The sequence below is a fragment of the Mirounga angustirostris genome, unplaced genomic scaffold (assembly GCF_029215605.1).
Source record: "Mirounga angustirostris isolate CCGP_5_RB_7025 unplaced genomic scaffold, mMirAng1.0.hap1 SCAF_14, whole genome shotgun sequence".
NCBI lineage: Eukaryota > Metazoa > Chordata > Mammalia > Carnivora > Phocidae > Mirounga > Mirounga angustirostris.
In genome coordinates, this window is record NW_026991722.1 from 36,517,541 (window position 1) to 36,535,701 (window position 18,161).

Below are 18,161 nucleotides of genomic sequence, written 5' to 3' on the forward strand. Positions count from 1 at the left end.
TTCCTTCCTCCTACTTACTTTGGGTTTATTTTGCCCCCCTCCCCACCCAGTTTCTTACGTGCAAGCTTGGATGGTTGCTTTGAGACATTCCTTGTTTTGTAATACAAGCATTTAACGTGGTAAACTCCTTTCCCACTTTAGTTATATCCTACAAACCGTGATATGTTATATATTAATTTTCTTTCAGTTTAATATATTTTCTAATTTCCTTTGAGATTTCCTTTGAAAAAGTGTATCATTTCTTTCCTAGTGTTTGGAGAATTTTCAGTTATCTTCCTGTTACTGATTTATGGTTTAATTCCATTATAGTCAGAAAGTATATTTTGTATGATTTAAATCCTTTTAAATTTGTTAAGGTTTGATTTATGACTCACAGTATGGTCTACCTCCGTAAACATTCCATGTGCACTTGAAAAGAGTGTGTAGTCTGCCATTGTTGTGTGGAATGTTCTATAAATGTCAATTAATTCAAGTTAGTTGGTGGTGGTGTTCAGTTCTATCTTTGCTAATTTTCTGTCTTTTATTTCTAGATAATGACATAGAGGATGGTTGCAGTTTCCAAGTATACCAGTGGATATATCTATTCCTTTTCTGCTCTGACAAGTTTTGCTTCTTATATTTTGAAGGTCTATTCTTGGGTATTAGACATTTAGAATTGTTATTATGCCTTCTTAGTGAATTGATTCTTCTGTCTGTATGTAATGTCTCTCTTTAACTTGTAATTTTTTTTGCTCTGAAGTTTACTTTGCTATTCATATGGTCACCCTTGCTTTGTTTTGGTTGGGGTTTCCATGTTATAGTTTTTTTCATACTTACTCTTTTACCCTATCTCTGTCATAATATTTGAAGAGTTTCTTTAGACAGTATGTACTTGGGTCATTTTTTAAAAATCTGTGCTCTCAACCTCTATCTTTTAATTGGTGTGTTTACTTCATTTACATTTAATGTAATAATTGATATATTTGGATCTAGGCCTCCCATTTTATTATTTATTTTTTTCCTCTATTTTTCACTTTTGTTTCTCCGTTTCTACCTTTGGGCTAAACTTTGTTGGTTTGTATTTAGTATTCCATTTTAAGTTATCTAATATATTTTTGACATTATCTTATTGTATAATTTTTTTTTTAAGATTTTATTTATTTATGAGAGAGAGAAAGAGAGAGAGAGCATATGAGACGGGGGAGGGTCAGAGGGAGAAGCAGACTCCCTGCCGAGCAGGGAGCCCAATGCGGGACTCGATCCAGAGACTCCAGGATCATGACCTGAGCCAAAGGCAGTCGCTTAACCAACTGAGCCACCCAGGCGCCCTTATTGTATAATTTTTTTCAGTGTTGGGGAAGACAGTCTTTGAGCATCTGCTCTCCTACATCTCCTACTGTGTGCACCAAGATGGCAAACCCTGACCACTCTTACCTGGGCCATTTCTCAGCACTGGGCATGGAGGTGCCCAAAGCACCGAGGATCACAAGTTGGAATGTGGTGGCCAGTGTAGGGGGAAGAAGCCCCAGGGCTCAGGCACCGGAAACTGGGAGGAAGAAGTGCCCATGCTCAGGTATAGACCCTGAAGGACGGGAGAAAAGAAGCTGACCTTGTTTGCTTCCTTTTGTTTCCACTGTTCTCCCTGGGCTAGCCTCCACCACTCCCTGTGCTCCCAGCCGGGGGATAGCCTGGGCTCCTGGTTTTAAGGACTCATGTCACTGCAGTCCCTGACTTGTGTGCATGTTAGACTCTGATCCATGTTCTCACAGAGAAAGAAGTCTAAATTCAACTGATGGGGTTTTGGTGAAGGAAAGGTAGGGAAGGAAAGCCTAAGTGGTCTTGAGGGTGGGGCCCTGTGGGTCATTCACTGTAGTGTTGTGGCTTCCCACTGCTGAAGGATCGTAAATATCCTTGAGTTTTGTGTCTGCACTTTCCCTCCGGTAAGTGTCAGAGGGGATTCTCCCATCCGGAGTTGCTGCATGTACAGAAATGCTAGTGGTTCATGTAGACTGCACCCTCCCCGCTTTCCTCCCTAAACCATCCTGGTGGTCCCGGAGAAACAATACAGAATTCCAGCAATAAAAAGAGAAATCGTTTTCCATCAAAGATTTAATGGCTGCAGGGTTACTTAGGGACATTTCCTAGTGTAACAGTGCCACCTGCTGGACAAGCCACCAAATGCACGATTTGTGTTCTTTATTTGAGGACGTTATTAGCAAGCTCTTGTTGAAACGGCATGCTTGACCCATGGATGCCTTGGAACTCTTTGGCCTGACATCCCCATATTTGGGGGCAGATCAACTCAGACTCAATGACTAGCAAGGTGAAAAGAGCCGGGCAGGCCTCTCTGTTCCATGGGAATGGCATTTTCAAGAGCCTACTGGCCTGGCCTTACCAAATGTCTGTTTTCTGTCAAGTGGCAGCACTCCCCCTAAAGCAAAGCCACCGACTTAATGGGGTCCTCGATTCAGGAAGACCCCCCCGAATGCCAGGGCCTGGCTCATGGCCTCCCCAGCACCATTGCCGTTGCTCCATGTCGCTGCCGTAAAACAGTGACCATGACTGATCCCTCGGGGCAGAACCCGTTCCAGTCCTGTCTCCCTGGCCAGTACTCCCCTTGATGAACTTTGCCACGTGTCTACTGACTCTGAGCTGTTGCCGGTGGCCTGGCCATCAGGCCTGCTGCGGGGAAGACTCTGGGTTGGCACATTACAGGCACCCCTCCATGGGGCAGCAAACTGTGGGAGCAGGTCCCTGGTGCTGGCGGGACAGTGGTGTCACAGATGCAGATGTGCTCAGTAAGGAGTCTCTGGTGAGACCTGCGAGAGTCAAACTGCTGATCAGGCTTTCAGGACCCTGGTCCACGAGCAGGTTTCCGGCTGCCTCCAGCCCCGGCAGGGGAGACTGTTGGCAGTGAGCTCACCGCTGGGGCTTGGTGCTCCAGACGCCACCTCCCACCCCAATCCACTGCCACTGTGTACTTGTCAGGGTCCCCGGCTGCTCTGGGCGGCTGGCCGGGGGTATAGCTGCCTTCGGTGGGACACGCAGGGTAGACTGTGCCTTTTCCATCACACCCAGAACTGGAACTGTGGAGGGATTTGAACTGGTGGAGATGGGAGGAAAGGGCAGTCCCTGGGGGCCGCAGCAGCTCTGCAAAGGCACAGAGCTGGGAACACAGGGTAGGTGCTGAGGACAAGAGTAGCCCATCTGGCGGGGTCCTGAGCTCTGCAGGAGAGCAGGAGGAGAGAAGTTGGACAGAAGGGCTTGGCCTGAGCTTGGGGGGCCCACATGAGGAGTGTGGGCTTTGCGGGGCTGCAGTCATGGGGATTACTGAGGGGAACCAAGCCAAGAGAGGCTGTGACCGGAGCTGTGCTTCAGGGCCCCATTCATGCTATTCCTTCCACCTGGAATGTTCTTTCTTCTGCTCTTCACCCAGCCGACTTTCTCATCCTTTAAGTCTCAGCTTAAATCTCACTTCCTCCAGGAAGCCTGCCTGACTGCTCACTACCCGTCCAGCTCAGACGGTGGCCTCCACCGAATTTTGTATTTTGCCCTCCTGGTGCTTAAAATGTAATTGTTCACTTAATCATTTGCAACTGTTTAACTCGTACCGATTTCCCCTGCTAGACCATGAGAAGACGAGGGCAGCATCCACACACGTCTTGCTCATCACTAAGGTCGGTCAGTCAGCGAACTCGTAAGGAGAACCTGCTCTGTGCCCACTATTGCGTTGGGCTCCACCATTCCTAAGGACGAGATGTGGACCTTGCCCACTGCTCTTTGCCTGTTGTCTGCCCAGATGCTGGAGCTCAGCGTTAACTGCCTGCCTGCCAGAAGGTGGGTCTGGCTGTCGGGGTGGGGGGGGCGGGGTGGCGACAAGCAGAGAGAAGGGACAAGAAAGGCCAGGCCAGGATCTGCTGCAGTAGGTCAGAGGAGGTCACGACCAGGCTGTCGCTGGACTCGAAGTGGAAGCAGACACTGCCCGGATCCTTTCGAGACCCTAAGGATTAGGGAGTCCCAGCATGGAACCTTCTGGTGTTTGCCAGCCACATGCAGGCGGTCCAGTGCTCCTCGCAGTCTCGGAGCACTAGCAGGGCTGGGGGGAGGCAGGCGGCCCAGAGCTAAGGCTCTACGTCATTATCTCCAGCACTTGTGGCAGATAAGGCCAGAGCCCGGAGAGCCTGGAGACTCACGCTGGGGCCACTGACTTGGGGCAGTGACAGGGCCAGCCTGTTTGCTTGGAAGCCCCCCGAGCTCTAGGAGACCCCTGTGCTGCTCGGGGACCACCTCGAGGAAGAGGGGTCTGCATGGGGAGGCTGCTTTGGCCAGCTCCTTCATTGTCCTCTTTTCCACGCTCTGATTCCGCTTGCCTTTTGGCCTCCCTACAGGCTCCAGGTCCTTGTATTTTGAGGAGGAAGTTGGCCTGGAGCAGCCGGCCCCGTCAGATCCATCAGGATTTCCCCCAGAGCGCACATTGCTCACGGACTCGGCCCCCTTCCTCTTGCACCCCGGGCCCGAGTCACCTCTGGTGAGAACACAGGGGAACAGTAGAGACTCGTCGAAATTGGTCTAACCCAGAGTTTCACGCACGTGTGTCATCAGGATCCATTTCCCACCGAACACCTTTTAAGATTCCAGGCAACCCCGACTGGGAAACTCCTGGATGGACGGTTTCCATTTCAGCCTCGTATGTGGTAAGTGCTCAATATATGTTTACTCAACAAATGAATAATCAAAGGGGTTGTGCCCCCTCCCCCTTCACCGTCTTGACCTCTCCGGTGCCCTGTCTTTTCTGCCCATCCTCCTCTGCACCTCACATCTGGCCCTGAATGCATGCTCCCATAGGACCTGCGCACAAGGTATGCCGAGCCTGATCCATCAAGACCTCCCCAGGAGCCTAGATCGGCTGTTTATTTTTAAGCCAAGGCTAAACCTCCTTCCCCAGGAAAAAAAGGGGGGGTGAGGAGTCCAATTTCCACGTAAAGCAGCATAGTAAATGCCACTGGGATTGGTTAAACGCATTTTTTTAGAAGATTCATTTATTTATTTCAGAGTGAGAGAGAGCAGAGGAGGGGCGGGGTGGGAGGAAAGAATCTCAAGCACACTCCCCACTGAGCATGGAGCCCGATGCAGGGCTCGATCTCACGACCCGGAGATCATGACCTGAGCCGAAATCAAGAGTCAGATGCTCGGCGGACGGAGCCACCCAGGCGCCCCAGGATTGGTTAAACACATTTCTTGAGGAATTACTGTGTACCAGGCACTGCATGGTTGCTTTTGGATGTGTTTTCTGCTCTGAGAAGTTCTCGCTGCTCTTGGGGGTACATTATTTGATCCAGGAATGAACTGGCCCCCGTCTGCTTGCCCTACTCTGGCTCACAGAGTACCGTTTCTGGACATAGACCACACCTGGGCCCTCATTCCCAGCACCCTCCCACCTCAGTCAGTGCAGAGGGGGATCTGGGTCCAAAGGAGAAAAGGCAAGCGGAGAACACACAGCGCAGCTGGAGCTCGGGCCCGGGCCCGGAGGTGACAGGCGGCTGCAGGTCCTGTGGTCGGCTCAGCTCCTCCAGCGGCTCCAGCAGCTTGGACTCTCGCTTTCCACGGCTAAAAAAGAGGCAGAGACCTGTAAAACCCCACATCTTGACATTTTAGAGGCAATTCTAGTCATTTTGGTAGATGTAAGCTCTAAAGAAATGACTAGAATGCATGGTCTGGCAATGTCTGTCTATAATTAAAGCTGGCATTCCCTGGCGAATTCATTCCTTTTAGAAGCAAATTATTTCAGACTCCCATCAAGTCAATTGCCCATTCCCGGTGGGTTCAGAGGCATTCACAGGTGGGTTACTGATGAGTTATAATGATCCTCACCATAGAAATCCAGGGTCCTTGTCAAAGTAACAAGCAACATGCAGCACTCCAGGGGCTGCCTGAGCCTCTCCCAATCCTCGGGAAGGGTGATGGGGCTAGGGCTTCCAGGGTTAACTAAGAGCCCACGCCTTGCTGAGGGTGTGTCCCCCAGTAAGCCAGGCTGTGGTGTGACCAAAGTGTATTGGGTCCTTTCAGCTGGGGGGTTCTCAAATGTAGGGGAAAGTGTATGATTTCATGGAAACTATGAATTGTTTAGATCACCCGCTTTGGGATTATCTGATTCTGGCCTTTTATTGCCAAAGTGCTATTTTATTTTTTATTTTTATTTTTTTTTCCTTTTTAAGTAGGCTCCATACCCAACGTGGGACTTGAACTCATGACCCTGAGATTAAGTCGCATGCTCCACCAACTGAGCCAGCCAGGATCCCCCCAAAGTGCCGTTTTATAACTATAAATTGTAGATGACCGATAGCAATGCAAAATACTTTTTTTTTTTTAAGATTTTATTTATCTATTTGACAGAGAGATACAGTGAGAGAGGGAACACAAGCAGGGGGAGTGGGAGAGGGAGAAGCAGGCCTCCCGCGGAGCAGGGAGCCCGATGCGGGGCTCGATCCCAGGACCCTGGGATCATGACCTGAGCCGAAGGCAGATGCTTAAGGACTGAGCCACCCAGGCGCCCCAATGCAAAATACTTCTTGTCTACAGGCATGCAAATGAATTCTCTCTGCTGGAAAGACAACCCCCCCCCCCATGTGGAAAAGCCAGTTTGGGATCCATGTGCAAGTTCGTCAAGTACTCCCGATGTGTAAATGTGTCTGTGCTTTGGATTCTCCTTTGAATTGATTGTCACATCCTTCAGGTTTCTTCACTAATGAATTAAATACAACCTTTAACACAGGTTTATTTTCTATCTGTTAGAGTCCTTTTTCTTTTTTGCTGAAAATGATCCTTTAACACAACTTCAGTGCACCAGAGCCGACCCCGTTACATTAGGTCTGGGGGTAGAGCCTGAGAATGTGACTTCTGGCAAGTGCATGGGTCGCACTTCGGGAGGCCTGCTTTATGATTCCTCCAAGGGCATCGCTGTGGTGACAAGGGCCCCATTGCAAGGGGCAGTTCTCCGGGGGTTAATAGGGTGCCTCCCAGACTCTCACGGAGACCAACTGAGGGGAACCTAAATGAAGCGAAGTGGGATCATGAAGCCAAGACTCTTTCCCCAGTGCCTGAGACACAACCTGCCCAGGGCTGTGGACTCTCATCCGTGTGCAGCCACCACTTGCGACCCTAAAGCTGGCATGTTCTGAGGTGGACATGGGACCCAGAAAGTGTGGGAGTTGGAGCCCCCCCCCCGGATGCCCTCGCTCTTATTCAGCACAGAGCCAGCCTCCATGCATTCCTGCTTCGAGCAAGGGGAAACATGATGTACTGGGCTAGTCTCTAGGACCTGGGACCCTGAACAGGGAGGGAGGGGTCACTGTGGTACCCCATCCTACTACTCTCCCTCACCGGGACCACCTTCTTTCCCCAGACCAGGGCCCAGAGGAAAGGGAGACCTGAGGCTGTGACTAGCTGTGACCTGTCTGAGGCAGGGCTAGACTGTTCCCACAGGCTCCAGAAGGCAGGGGTCTTTTTGATTTTTCATGGCCACACTTGAATCCAGCCTGATCTGGCTCTGAAAATGGGCTTTTCTGGCACAGAAGGGGCTGTCCACACAGGCGGAGCTCCTCTGGCCGGAAGGATGCCTGCTTTTGACATCTGACCCTGCAGTGTCGATCCTGCTTTAGGATACCGCACAGCAGTAGTCTTGTGACCGAGGACAAAATACCTAGTCTTGCCAGACCTCCATTTTTCTACCCGTAAAGGGAAACAACACTGATGAGACCTGCCTTCCGGAGCTCTTGTGGGGAGTTCTTGTTCTTCTCCCCGGAAGCGGTAACCCTGGGGTCAGGGCCACCGTCTACCAGCTGTGCCTGCATGGAGTGAGATGGTATGGGAGGCAGAATCATGGCCCTCGAAGATGTCCATGTGCTAAGCCTCAGAGCCTAGGAGTACGTGCGGTTTCCTGGCCGGTGGGAATTAAGCTGGTTGCAGTTGGAATCCGCTGACATTCACATAGGGAGCGTATCCCATATGATCCAGGTGAGCCCACTGCAATCACAACGGTCCTCAAGTAAAAGGCAGAAGAGGAGGTCAGAGTCACGGACTCTGAGAAGCTGACCGGCTGTGGCTTGGAAGACAGAGGAAGGGGGCCATGAGCCCAGGAATGTGGGCAGCCTCTAGAAGCTGGAAAAGCGCAGGGAAGATTCTCCCCTAGATGCTACAGAAAGGAACACGGCCCTTCCGGCACACTGACTGTAGCCCCTGTCCGACTGCTAGCCCACAGAACCGCAGGGTGAGACATTGGTGGTGTTTGGAGGTAAAGGTGAAGGCCCTTGGTAAACCACGTGCAGAAGCAAGTGTGCCGTCCTTCATAGATGGAGACTCCCCATTTCGCGTGCACATGTCCCACCTTCAGGAACGGCAAAAGGTTTAAAAATAGTCAACAAAAATGGGCATTTCAGTTCCCTAGAAGACAGAATAAACACGTCTCCCTCTTTGGCCTGCTAAGTAGCACTAAGAACTTTGGGCATTATAGAGAACACAAAAATCAGAAAGCACTAAAAGGTGGAGAGAAGGTGGCCGACCAGCTAGAGACTGGGGACCTGGGGCAGGGGGGTGATGTTGAATTCTGTCTTTTGTTTTTGTTAGTGTTGTGCTTTATATACGTAGAACGAGTGCTAGAGAAGCATAAAAGCTGGAGACACCGGTACGTGCAGACAAGAAAAGCCTCCAGAAAAGCCTGCCCCCTCTAGCTGAAGGACCAGGTAAGAGGCACGAGAAAGAGCAGCTCTGCTCCAGCCAGGAAAACTGGCTCCAACCGGCCCCATCTCCAAATGGAGAGTCCAGGCTTTTTTTTTTTTTTTTTTTTTTAAGGTTTATTTATTTATTTGAGAGAGTGAGAGCAGGGAGGGGGTGCGCAGAGGGAGAGAATCTCAAACAAACTCCCGGCTGAGCGCGGAGCCCCACGCAGGGATCGATTCCACAGCCTTGAGATCATGACCTGAGCTGCAACCAACAGCATGAAACTCAACCAACGAGCCACCGAGGCGCCCCTGGAGAGCCTAGACTTCTATCGTTGCCCCACTGCAACAAGGGGCCCCAAGCCCCCGCCAGGGCGGTGGTAAAGAAACCCAAGGCAGGAGCCTGGACGGCCCCCCACCCCCGCCCGATACCGCGCCCGCGGAGGCGGGGTGAGGAAACGTCTATACTTACCTTGCTGCAGCAGGGGGCGCTCGCTCCTCTCCCCAGCGCTCGCGCACGGGCAGAGGACGCGTGTTCAACGGAAAATTTAATTAAGATCCAGAGTCTCATAACCCAAAATGTCTGAGAGGAAAATCACTATACCTTGAATGAGAAAAGATAATTAACAGCTAGCAACATTTCCACGACACAGACTTTGGGATGATCCGACAAGAATGTTAGAACAGCTGTTACTCATTAAAAAAGTTTCAATGAGCAGTGATGAACAAGCTTGAAACAAATGAAAAGACAAAGTCTCAGCAAATAATAGAAAGTCCCACCAAAGAAATTGAAGATTTAAAGAAGACACAAATGGGAACTTTGAAATATCACCATAGCTGCAATGGAAAACTCACTTGATGGACTCAACAGTAGAAAGGAAGGACAGAGTGGGGAGACGTCAGTGAGCTTGGAAATTTCAGAATGGAAAGGCGCCTTTGGGTAGTTGTGGAACTTGGGCCCAAAAGTTCCACATTTGTGTTCCCATTTGTGTCTTCTTTAAATCTTCAATTTCTTTGGTGGGACTTTCTATTATTTGCTGAGACTTTGTCTTTTCATTTGTTTCAAGCTTGTTCACTGCTCATTGAAACTTTTTTAATGAGTAACAGCTGTTCTAACATTCTTGTCGGATCATCCCAAAGTCTGTGTCGTGGAAATGTTGCTAGCTGTTAATTATCTTTTCTCATTCAAGGTATAGTGATTTTCCCCTCAGACATTTTGGGTTATGAGACCTTGGCACACATCAGATTGGGGCCCCAGGATTCCGAAACAGAAGCTGGAGTTGCAGCCCTGGGGCCATAAGCCTCTCTCCAGGGCAGGCTCTGCATCTGCTCCCGGTTCGCTCCCCTGTCCTGGACCCCGGGATCCTGCCCCTGCAGAGTCTTTGGGCCCAAGTTCCAGGTACTGCTGGGCCCTTGGGCCCAGGTGCTGCTGACTCGAGGTGGGGGACGCGGGGAAAAGGGGGCATGAGGCATTGACAATAATTGGAGTTTGGTTGATAAGTGGCTTGAGCCAGACGCTTTAAGAAGGAGTTTGAGATGGGGAAGCTTCTGGCACCTGGGGCACCCAGGTGTTTCTCATCCCAGGACTCACCTGCCACGCCGGTGGATCTCCTGAGATCCTAGATTGGGCTTCCTTTAAAGGAGGGGTCATGGCACCAGCACCTTAGGCTTAATCTCATCGTTCCCTGAGTTTCCCCTTAAGGCTCAGTGCATTCCGGCGCATTCTCTGTCTGCCCCCCCTCCAACCTGGACCTGCACTTACCCCCCAACACATCCTAAACCTCATCATGCACCCTGTTTGCCTTCCTGGGATGCCCCACACTCCACCCCCACTTCTCCCCACCAGGCCCCAACCCTGGCACTCAGCTGTCCCTCCTGGGGTTCAAAAGAGAACATTTTCTGATGGTGGAGCTGGGGTGAAGCAGCCAGCACCCCATCACAGGGTCAAACGAGAGCAACATGCTAAAGCTGTTCTTCCGAAAGAAGGCTGGAGGAACAGGCAGGATGGTCTCTGGGGACGAATTTCAGACACTTTGCAGCTACCAGGAGGACCAACTGGCCTGAGGATGTGCGTGAGTACCTGAGTGGTGTGGTATGTGTGTTTCTTTTTTTCTAAAACCTGTGTGAAGTGCATGAAAGTGACTAAGCCCTAGCTCTTTCTGGATAGCCGTGCTTAGGATAGGTAGCCCAAAGTGCCCAAGGACCAGCTGTAGCCTGTGTATTCATTAGCATGGCTTGGGTTCTGGGAGTAAGGGCTGTTTTTTCCCTTGGGATCAGCTTGCGCTGTGAAGGAAGAGGAGATTGGCTGTGGTCAGGTGGTGGAAGGTGGCCAAGGCTGACCGCACTGAATATTATCAAGCAGACTCCCATTTAGTTCCTCTGCTGGCCAGACCCACCTTATTTTCTGATTTGAGAATGTAACTGTGTGTTCTGGGGTGCTGCAGCCTTTGACCTTGCCAGATGTAAGCCTGGAGCCCCTGGAGCCCCTGGGACTTGTGCCGGTTTCCTGGGACTTTGGCCCCCAGGGCTCCGGGCATCCTGGAAGGCGAGAGATTCCCAGTACTCGCAAATGAGTTTCTCTCCCCAAGTGGGCTTCGGATGTTCCCGCCCTTGCCCTTCTGTTGGGGCAGAACCTGTCCCTCAGTCCTGCTGGGTCCATGGGACAGCTGTGGTCACAGTAGGACTCTGTTGGGTCAGCGGCGGTTTTGAAGATTTGTGTTTGCTTGATGGGTGGCCTGAGCTATACTCCATACTGAAGAGTTTGGGTAGAGGCTCCTAAATGGCTGGCTGGCCAGCTGCCCATTGGTTCTGTCCTGTACTTAGCTTCTTGCTTTCAGATGCCAGACTGAGAGGTCATCTCATCAATGTGTTTATGGCAAAATTGCTTTGCTGTGGTCTCTCGAGATTGAGCAGATGTGGGAGAACGAGGGAAGGTGAGGACAGGAGGGTACTAGAACCTGTTGAGAGGTGACAAAAGTGGCCCAAATGGGCAAGTGGGTGTCTTAGGCTGACATTCATTATTTGAGGGTGATGGAGGGGGTCCTGAGGTTTGTAGGCAAATAACAATTACTATTACAAATATCTATACATATAAATTATAATCCTAAATATAAAACCTGGATTGTCATAAAGTATATGCATCTGTATAAAAAAAAGTAAACATGTAAGCAATAAAAAAGTAGAAAATTACCTAATCTAAACAATAGAGAAAAACAGTTTAAAAAAAAACAACAGAGCCACAGGGAGCAGTGAGATTTACTATTTGTATTATTGGAGTCTCAGAAGGAGATGAGAAAACAGTGTGGTGCTGAGAAAGTGTTCAAAGAAATAATAGCTGAAAATGTCCCTAATTTGACAAAAGATAAAAGCTAGCATATTCAAGAAGCTGAACAAATCCCTAGGATAAGCCCAAGAAAGCCACACTGAGATATATGATAAAAATTCTGTAAAGGAAAGACAAAAAATTCTTTAGCAATGAGAAAAATGACACCTTACCTATTAAAGGAAAAATAATCCAAATGACAGGAAGCATAGAAGCCAGAGGAAATAGCACATTTTTCAAGCACTGAAAGAAAAGATCTGTCAACCCACAGTTTTATATTCTATGAAAATGTCCTTTAGGAATGAAGGGTAAATCAAGACCTTCTGAAATGAAGAAAAACTAAGAAAATTAGTCAGTTGCCAGTAGAACTACTTTAAAAGAATGGCTAAAGGAAATTCTTAACACAGAAAGGAAAAGAAAAAAGAAGGCAACTTACCCACTAACATACCCTATCCAAACATTAACTCAAGAAAGATCAAAGACCTAAATTTAAGAGCTAAAACGATAAAACTCTTAGAAGGGGGAGCCTGGGTGGCTCATTCAGTTGGGTGTCCAACTGTTGAGTTTTGGTTTGGGTTGTGATCTCTGGGTTGTGGGATCGAGCCCCATGTCCAGCTCCACACTGAGCATGGAGCCTGCTTGGGATTCTTGCTCTCCCTCTGTCCCTCCCCCACCCCTTCTTTCTCTCTCTCAAGAAAATAAAATAATAAGTAAAACTCTTAGAAGAAAATATAGGAGCACATGTTTGTGACCTTGGATTTGGCAGTGCTTCCTTAAATAGGACACCCTAAGGATAAGAACCAGAGAAAAAATAGATAGTTTGGATTTCATAAAAATTTTAAACTTTTGTCCTTCAAAAAATACCATCAAGAAAGTGAAAAGACTTGGGGTGCCTGGGTGGCTCAGTCAGTTAAGCAACCAACTCTTGGTTTCTACTCAGGTTGTGATCTAGCCCTGCATCGGGCTCCCACTGGGTGTGGAGTCGGCCTGAGGCTCACTCTGCCCCTCCCTGCCTCTAAAATAAATTTTTTTTTTTTTTTTTTTTTTTTTACGTGAAAAGACAGCCCACATAATGGAAAAGTTTTTTCAAATCATATATCTGATAGGGGTCTTGTATTTATAATATATAAAGAACTCTAGCAATTCAGTCATTTAAAAAAAAGTTTAAAATGGGCAAAGTATCTGAATGGACATTTTTCCAAAGAAGATGAACCAATGGCCAATAATCAGATATAAAGAGTGTCCACACCATTAGTCACCAGAAAAAGGTGAAGCAAAGCCCCAGTGAGATACACTCCTCACTCAGTAGGATGGCTACTATGAAAAAGACAACAGGTGCTGGTGAGGATGTGGGGAATTGGGAGCCCTTGACATTGCTGGTGGGAATGTAGAATGGTGCAGCTGCTTTGGAAAACCATATGGCACTTCCTCAAAGTTTGAACCCTAGAATTACCATTTGACCCAGCGGTTTCACTCCTAGGTAGGTACCCAAGAAAAATGAAAGTATATGTCCCACAGAAATTTGTACATTAACATTCATGGCAGCATTACTCATAATAGCCAAAAAGTGAAACAACCCAGATGTCCATCAACTGATGAATAGATGAATCAAATATGGTGTATCCACAAAATGGGATATTATTATTATTCGGTAATACAAAGGGATGAGGTACTGATCCATGCTACAACAGGGATGAACCTAGAAAATGTTATGCTAAGTGAAAGAAGCCAGTCAGAAAACATTACTATTTCAAGATTCCATTTATATGAAATCTCCAGAATAGGCAATTCTGCACAGAGAGAAAGTAGATTAGTGGCTGCCTAGGACTTGGAGGGTGATAGCTAAAGAGTATGAGGTTTCTTTTGGGGGAGATGAAAATGTTATAAAATTGATTATTGTGATGGTTGCACAACTCTGTAAATATACTAAAAACTATTGAATTGTACACTTGAAATCAGTGAATTGTATGTAGGTGAGCTAGATCTCAATAAAGCATAGTACCAAAAAAATGCAAGAATCTTAGAACACCAGTAAGGAAGACAGAAAAACAAAGAGTAAAAATACGAGTAAATATAATTTTCCTTTTTCTCTTGATTTTTCTAAATTACGTTTGGTTGAAACAAAAAATTATTGCATTTTCTGCTGTGGTTCTCATTGTATGTAGAGAAAATAGTTAAGACAATTTAAATGGGGGAAGGGTTAAAGGAATGAAAGGTAAGGTTTTTTGTTTTGTTTTGAAAATACATCTCCCCTGGATTTCTCAGTGTTCCTATTAAAGCCTCAGACTCCAGGGACTTAGAAATTAATGTTCAATAGAGAATTTTTTCATTTCCCCCTGAGAGACATGTTACTTTGCACCTATTAGGATTAGATCTGCAGTCATTTGTTTCCCTGAAGGCAGAGCTAACTACTTCCACCCAGCAGCTTTGCCTTATCGCTCCAAGAGCCAAAAAAAAAAAAAAAAAAAATTCTAAGATGGATACCTCGGTTGGAGCATTATCTTCCTAAGTAATGGCTTTTGAAATTTCAAAAGGGATGAAACCCAGACACACAGACATTTGTACATTTTAAAAAGCTGACCTGCTGAGCTTATTTGGGCCCTGGAGATATTTATTTATTCCAAAGGGTTAGAGTAAGAGGTTTCCAAGGAGACTCTCTCAAAGGGGAGGGAGGGAGGGAGGGCTCTTTTTCTCGTACATAGTGGCCAAATTTCTGTGTTCCTCCCTTACAGTACAGACTGTGTCTTTGCATTTGACCTTGCTGTCATCATTTCAGGGACACACAAGCCCATGCTTGTCATTTTCTGCACAGTAAATACAGTAGGCCCTTGAACAACATAGGTTTGAACTGCGTGGGTCCACTTACAGGTGGATTTCTTTCTTCCTTTTCCTTTTCCCTTTCCTTTCCTTTGACCGTAAAAGCCATATGGCATTTATTTACAACTGCCCTGCCAGTCTCCACAGGACCGAATCTAAGGCGACTGGCACAGAGGTCTCACCTGCTGCCCTCTGAGTATCTGGGGAGGCCCACTGAGCCCATCCGCAGTCCCCAGGACTGGCGGGCAGAAGGCAGGGCTGAAGTATAGGAACACACCCAGAGGGCAAGGACGGCTGGTGGCCCCAGTGCCCAGGCCCCCCAGTCCTCTGCTCTGGCCCTGGGACTGTGCAGGGGCAGCTGAGGGCCTGAGAGCCTGCGGGCCAGGCAGAGACTCCCCGTGATGGGACTCCCCGTGGTCGCCTCCTGGAGGCTGGCAGGCTCCCATGTGGCCGCAGCCGCTGATGGCCTCTGCTATTGCCGCCCACAGTCCTCCCGGGCAGCTAGTGCTGAGGAGCTGAGGCCACCAGGCTGCTGCACATCACCACCTGTGGGCCAGGCCCGCTGCCCCTGTCCCTGCCACCTATACACCGTTTCTTTCTATAAATATACATACAGTGCTATAAATCTATTTTCTGTTCCATATGATTTTCTTTTCTTAAAAAGATTTTATTTATTTAGAGAGAGCAGGAGTGGGGGAGGGTCAGAGAGAGAGAGAGAGAGGCAGAAGCCGACTCCCTGCTGAGCAGGGAGCCCAACGTGGGACTCGATTCCAGGACCCCAGGATCATGACCTGAGCCGAAGGCAGACCCCCTAACCAACTGAACCACCCAGGTGTCCTTCCATATGATTTTCTTAATAACCTTCTCTTCTGTCTAGTATACTTTATTGTAAGAATGCATGTAACATACAAAATATGTGTTAATTGACTATGTTGTCAGTAAAGCTTCTGGTTATTGGTAAGGTTTCCAGTCAGCAGTAGGCTATTAGTAATTCAGTTTTGGGGGAGTCAAAAGTTTTATGTGGATTTTTCAGCTGCACGGGGGGTCAGTGCCCCTAACCCTTGCATTGTTCAAAGGTCAACTGTAATATGAAATCTGTTTCTGATCTAAAAATCTCATGTATACATTCAGGACATTCATGGAAGTCTAAAATCTACAAGAAAGACTGGTTTCCAGTTCCACATGTAAGAAGCTTGGAAGTTGCTACTTTATCCTAACAAGTAAAAAGCTGAACAGACAAAACAAAACAAAAAAAGCCTACAGTTCTTCTTGAATCCATAAGAAAGGGGAGGACACAAGGCAAACTACTGCCCCAAGACTGGAGAGTCAGGCATGTAGATACAGGGAGTCACAGCTCAATAGAGGAGCAGAGATTCATGATTAGAATCTACTATGGAAACCAGTGCCAGGGTAAGAAAAGCTGTAATTGCTAGAGACTCAGTGTGGGCAAGTCTGAGAGAAAAACTTGAGGGGGACCCTGCTATCTGGAGGCCCCCACAATATGGTGAGATTTTACCTCCAGGAGCTCAACCAGATTCTCACAATTAAATATCAGGGAAAAAACACCACAGGGCATCTGGCAAAAGGTGGGGAAAAGGAACCATTTTGAAATATGCCAGAGCACTTTGTTCTTCTTAACAAGACTTACCCTTGAGGTATATTAGCAAGTTACTTTATGGATATCAACAAACTGACTAAAGTTTATATGGAGACCAAGAATAGTCAACACAGCATTGAAGAAAACAAGGTTGGAGGACTGATGGCATCCGACTTGAAGTCTTGCTATAAAACTACAGAAATAAAGACAGTGTGGTATTGGTGAAAAGACAAATATAGATCAATAGAACAGAATTGAAAGCCCAAAAAAGACCCCCAGAAATGTAGTCTTTGACAAAGGAGCAAAGACAACACAGTGGAGCAAAGACCATCTCTTTAACAAATGGTGCTGGAACAACTGGATATCCACATACAAAAAATGAACCTAGACATAGACCTTACTCCCCTCACAAAAATTAACTCAAAGTGGATGGTAGACCTAAGTGTAAAATGCAAAGCTATATATCCTAGACAATTACATAGGAGAAAACCTAGATGACCTTGGGTATAGTGATGCCTTTTTAGATAGAACAAAGGCTCAATCCATGAAAAAAATAATATGCTGGACTTCATTAAAGTTAAAAAAATTCTGCTTTGTGAAAGACTGTATCGAGAGAATGAGAAGACACAGACTGGGAGAAAATATTTGCAAAAGACACATCTGATAAAGGACTGTTTACCCAAAATATACAAAGAACTCCTAAAACTCAACAATAAGAAAACAACCAATGAAAAAATGGACCAAAGATTTTGACATCTCACCAAAGAGGATGAACAGAGGGCAAATAAGCATAAGAAAAGATGTTCCACATCGTATGTCACCATGGAAATGCAAATTAAAGCAAAAAGATACCACTACATACCTATTAGAATTAGGCCAAAATCTAGGACCCCAACAACACCAAAAGCTGACAATGTGGAGCAACAAGCGTTCTCATACATTGCTGGTGGGAATGCAAAATGGTATAGTTACTTTGGAAGACATTTGGCAGTTTCTTACAAAATTAAACCTCCTCTTACCACAGCATTCAGCAATTGTACTCCGTGGCATTTACACAAAAGAGTAGAAAACTTATGTCCACACAAAAACCCACACGTGGATGTTTATAGCAGCTTTATTCATAATGGCCTAGACTTAGAAGAAACTAACCAATTAAGATGTCCTTATGAATGGGTACATAAACTATGGTACACACAGACAATGGAATATTATTCAGCACTAAAATGCATTATCAAGCTATGAAAAGACATGGAGTAACCCTAAATGTGTATTACGAAGTGGAAAAAAAAAAGCCAATTTGGAAGGAGTACATACTGTGTGATTTTAACTATGATATTCTGGAAACAGTAAAAACATCAGTAGTTGCCAGGAGTTGGAGGAGGGGATAAATAGAGCTTGGAGGATTTTTAAGGTAATGAAAATACTCTGTGTGATATTATAATGATGTATACATGTCATTATACATATTTCAAGCCCATAGAATTTACAACACCAAGAGTGAACCCTAAGGTAAACTATGGACATTGAGTGACTATGATGTGTCAGTGTAGTTTCATCCTTGGTAACCAATGTACGACTTTGGTGAGTGGTGTTAATGGGGGAGGCTATGCATGTGTGGGAGTAGAAAGTATATGGGAATCTCTGTACTTTATATATTTTGCCGTGAACCTAAAATTGCTCTAAAGACTTGTCTTAAAATAATATCTACAGGAAAGTAAGAAAGTGAGAACTA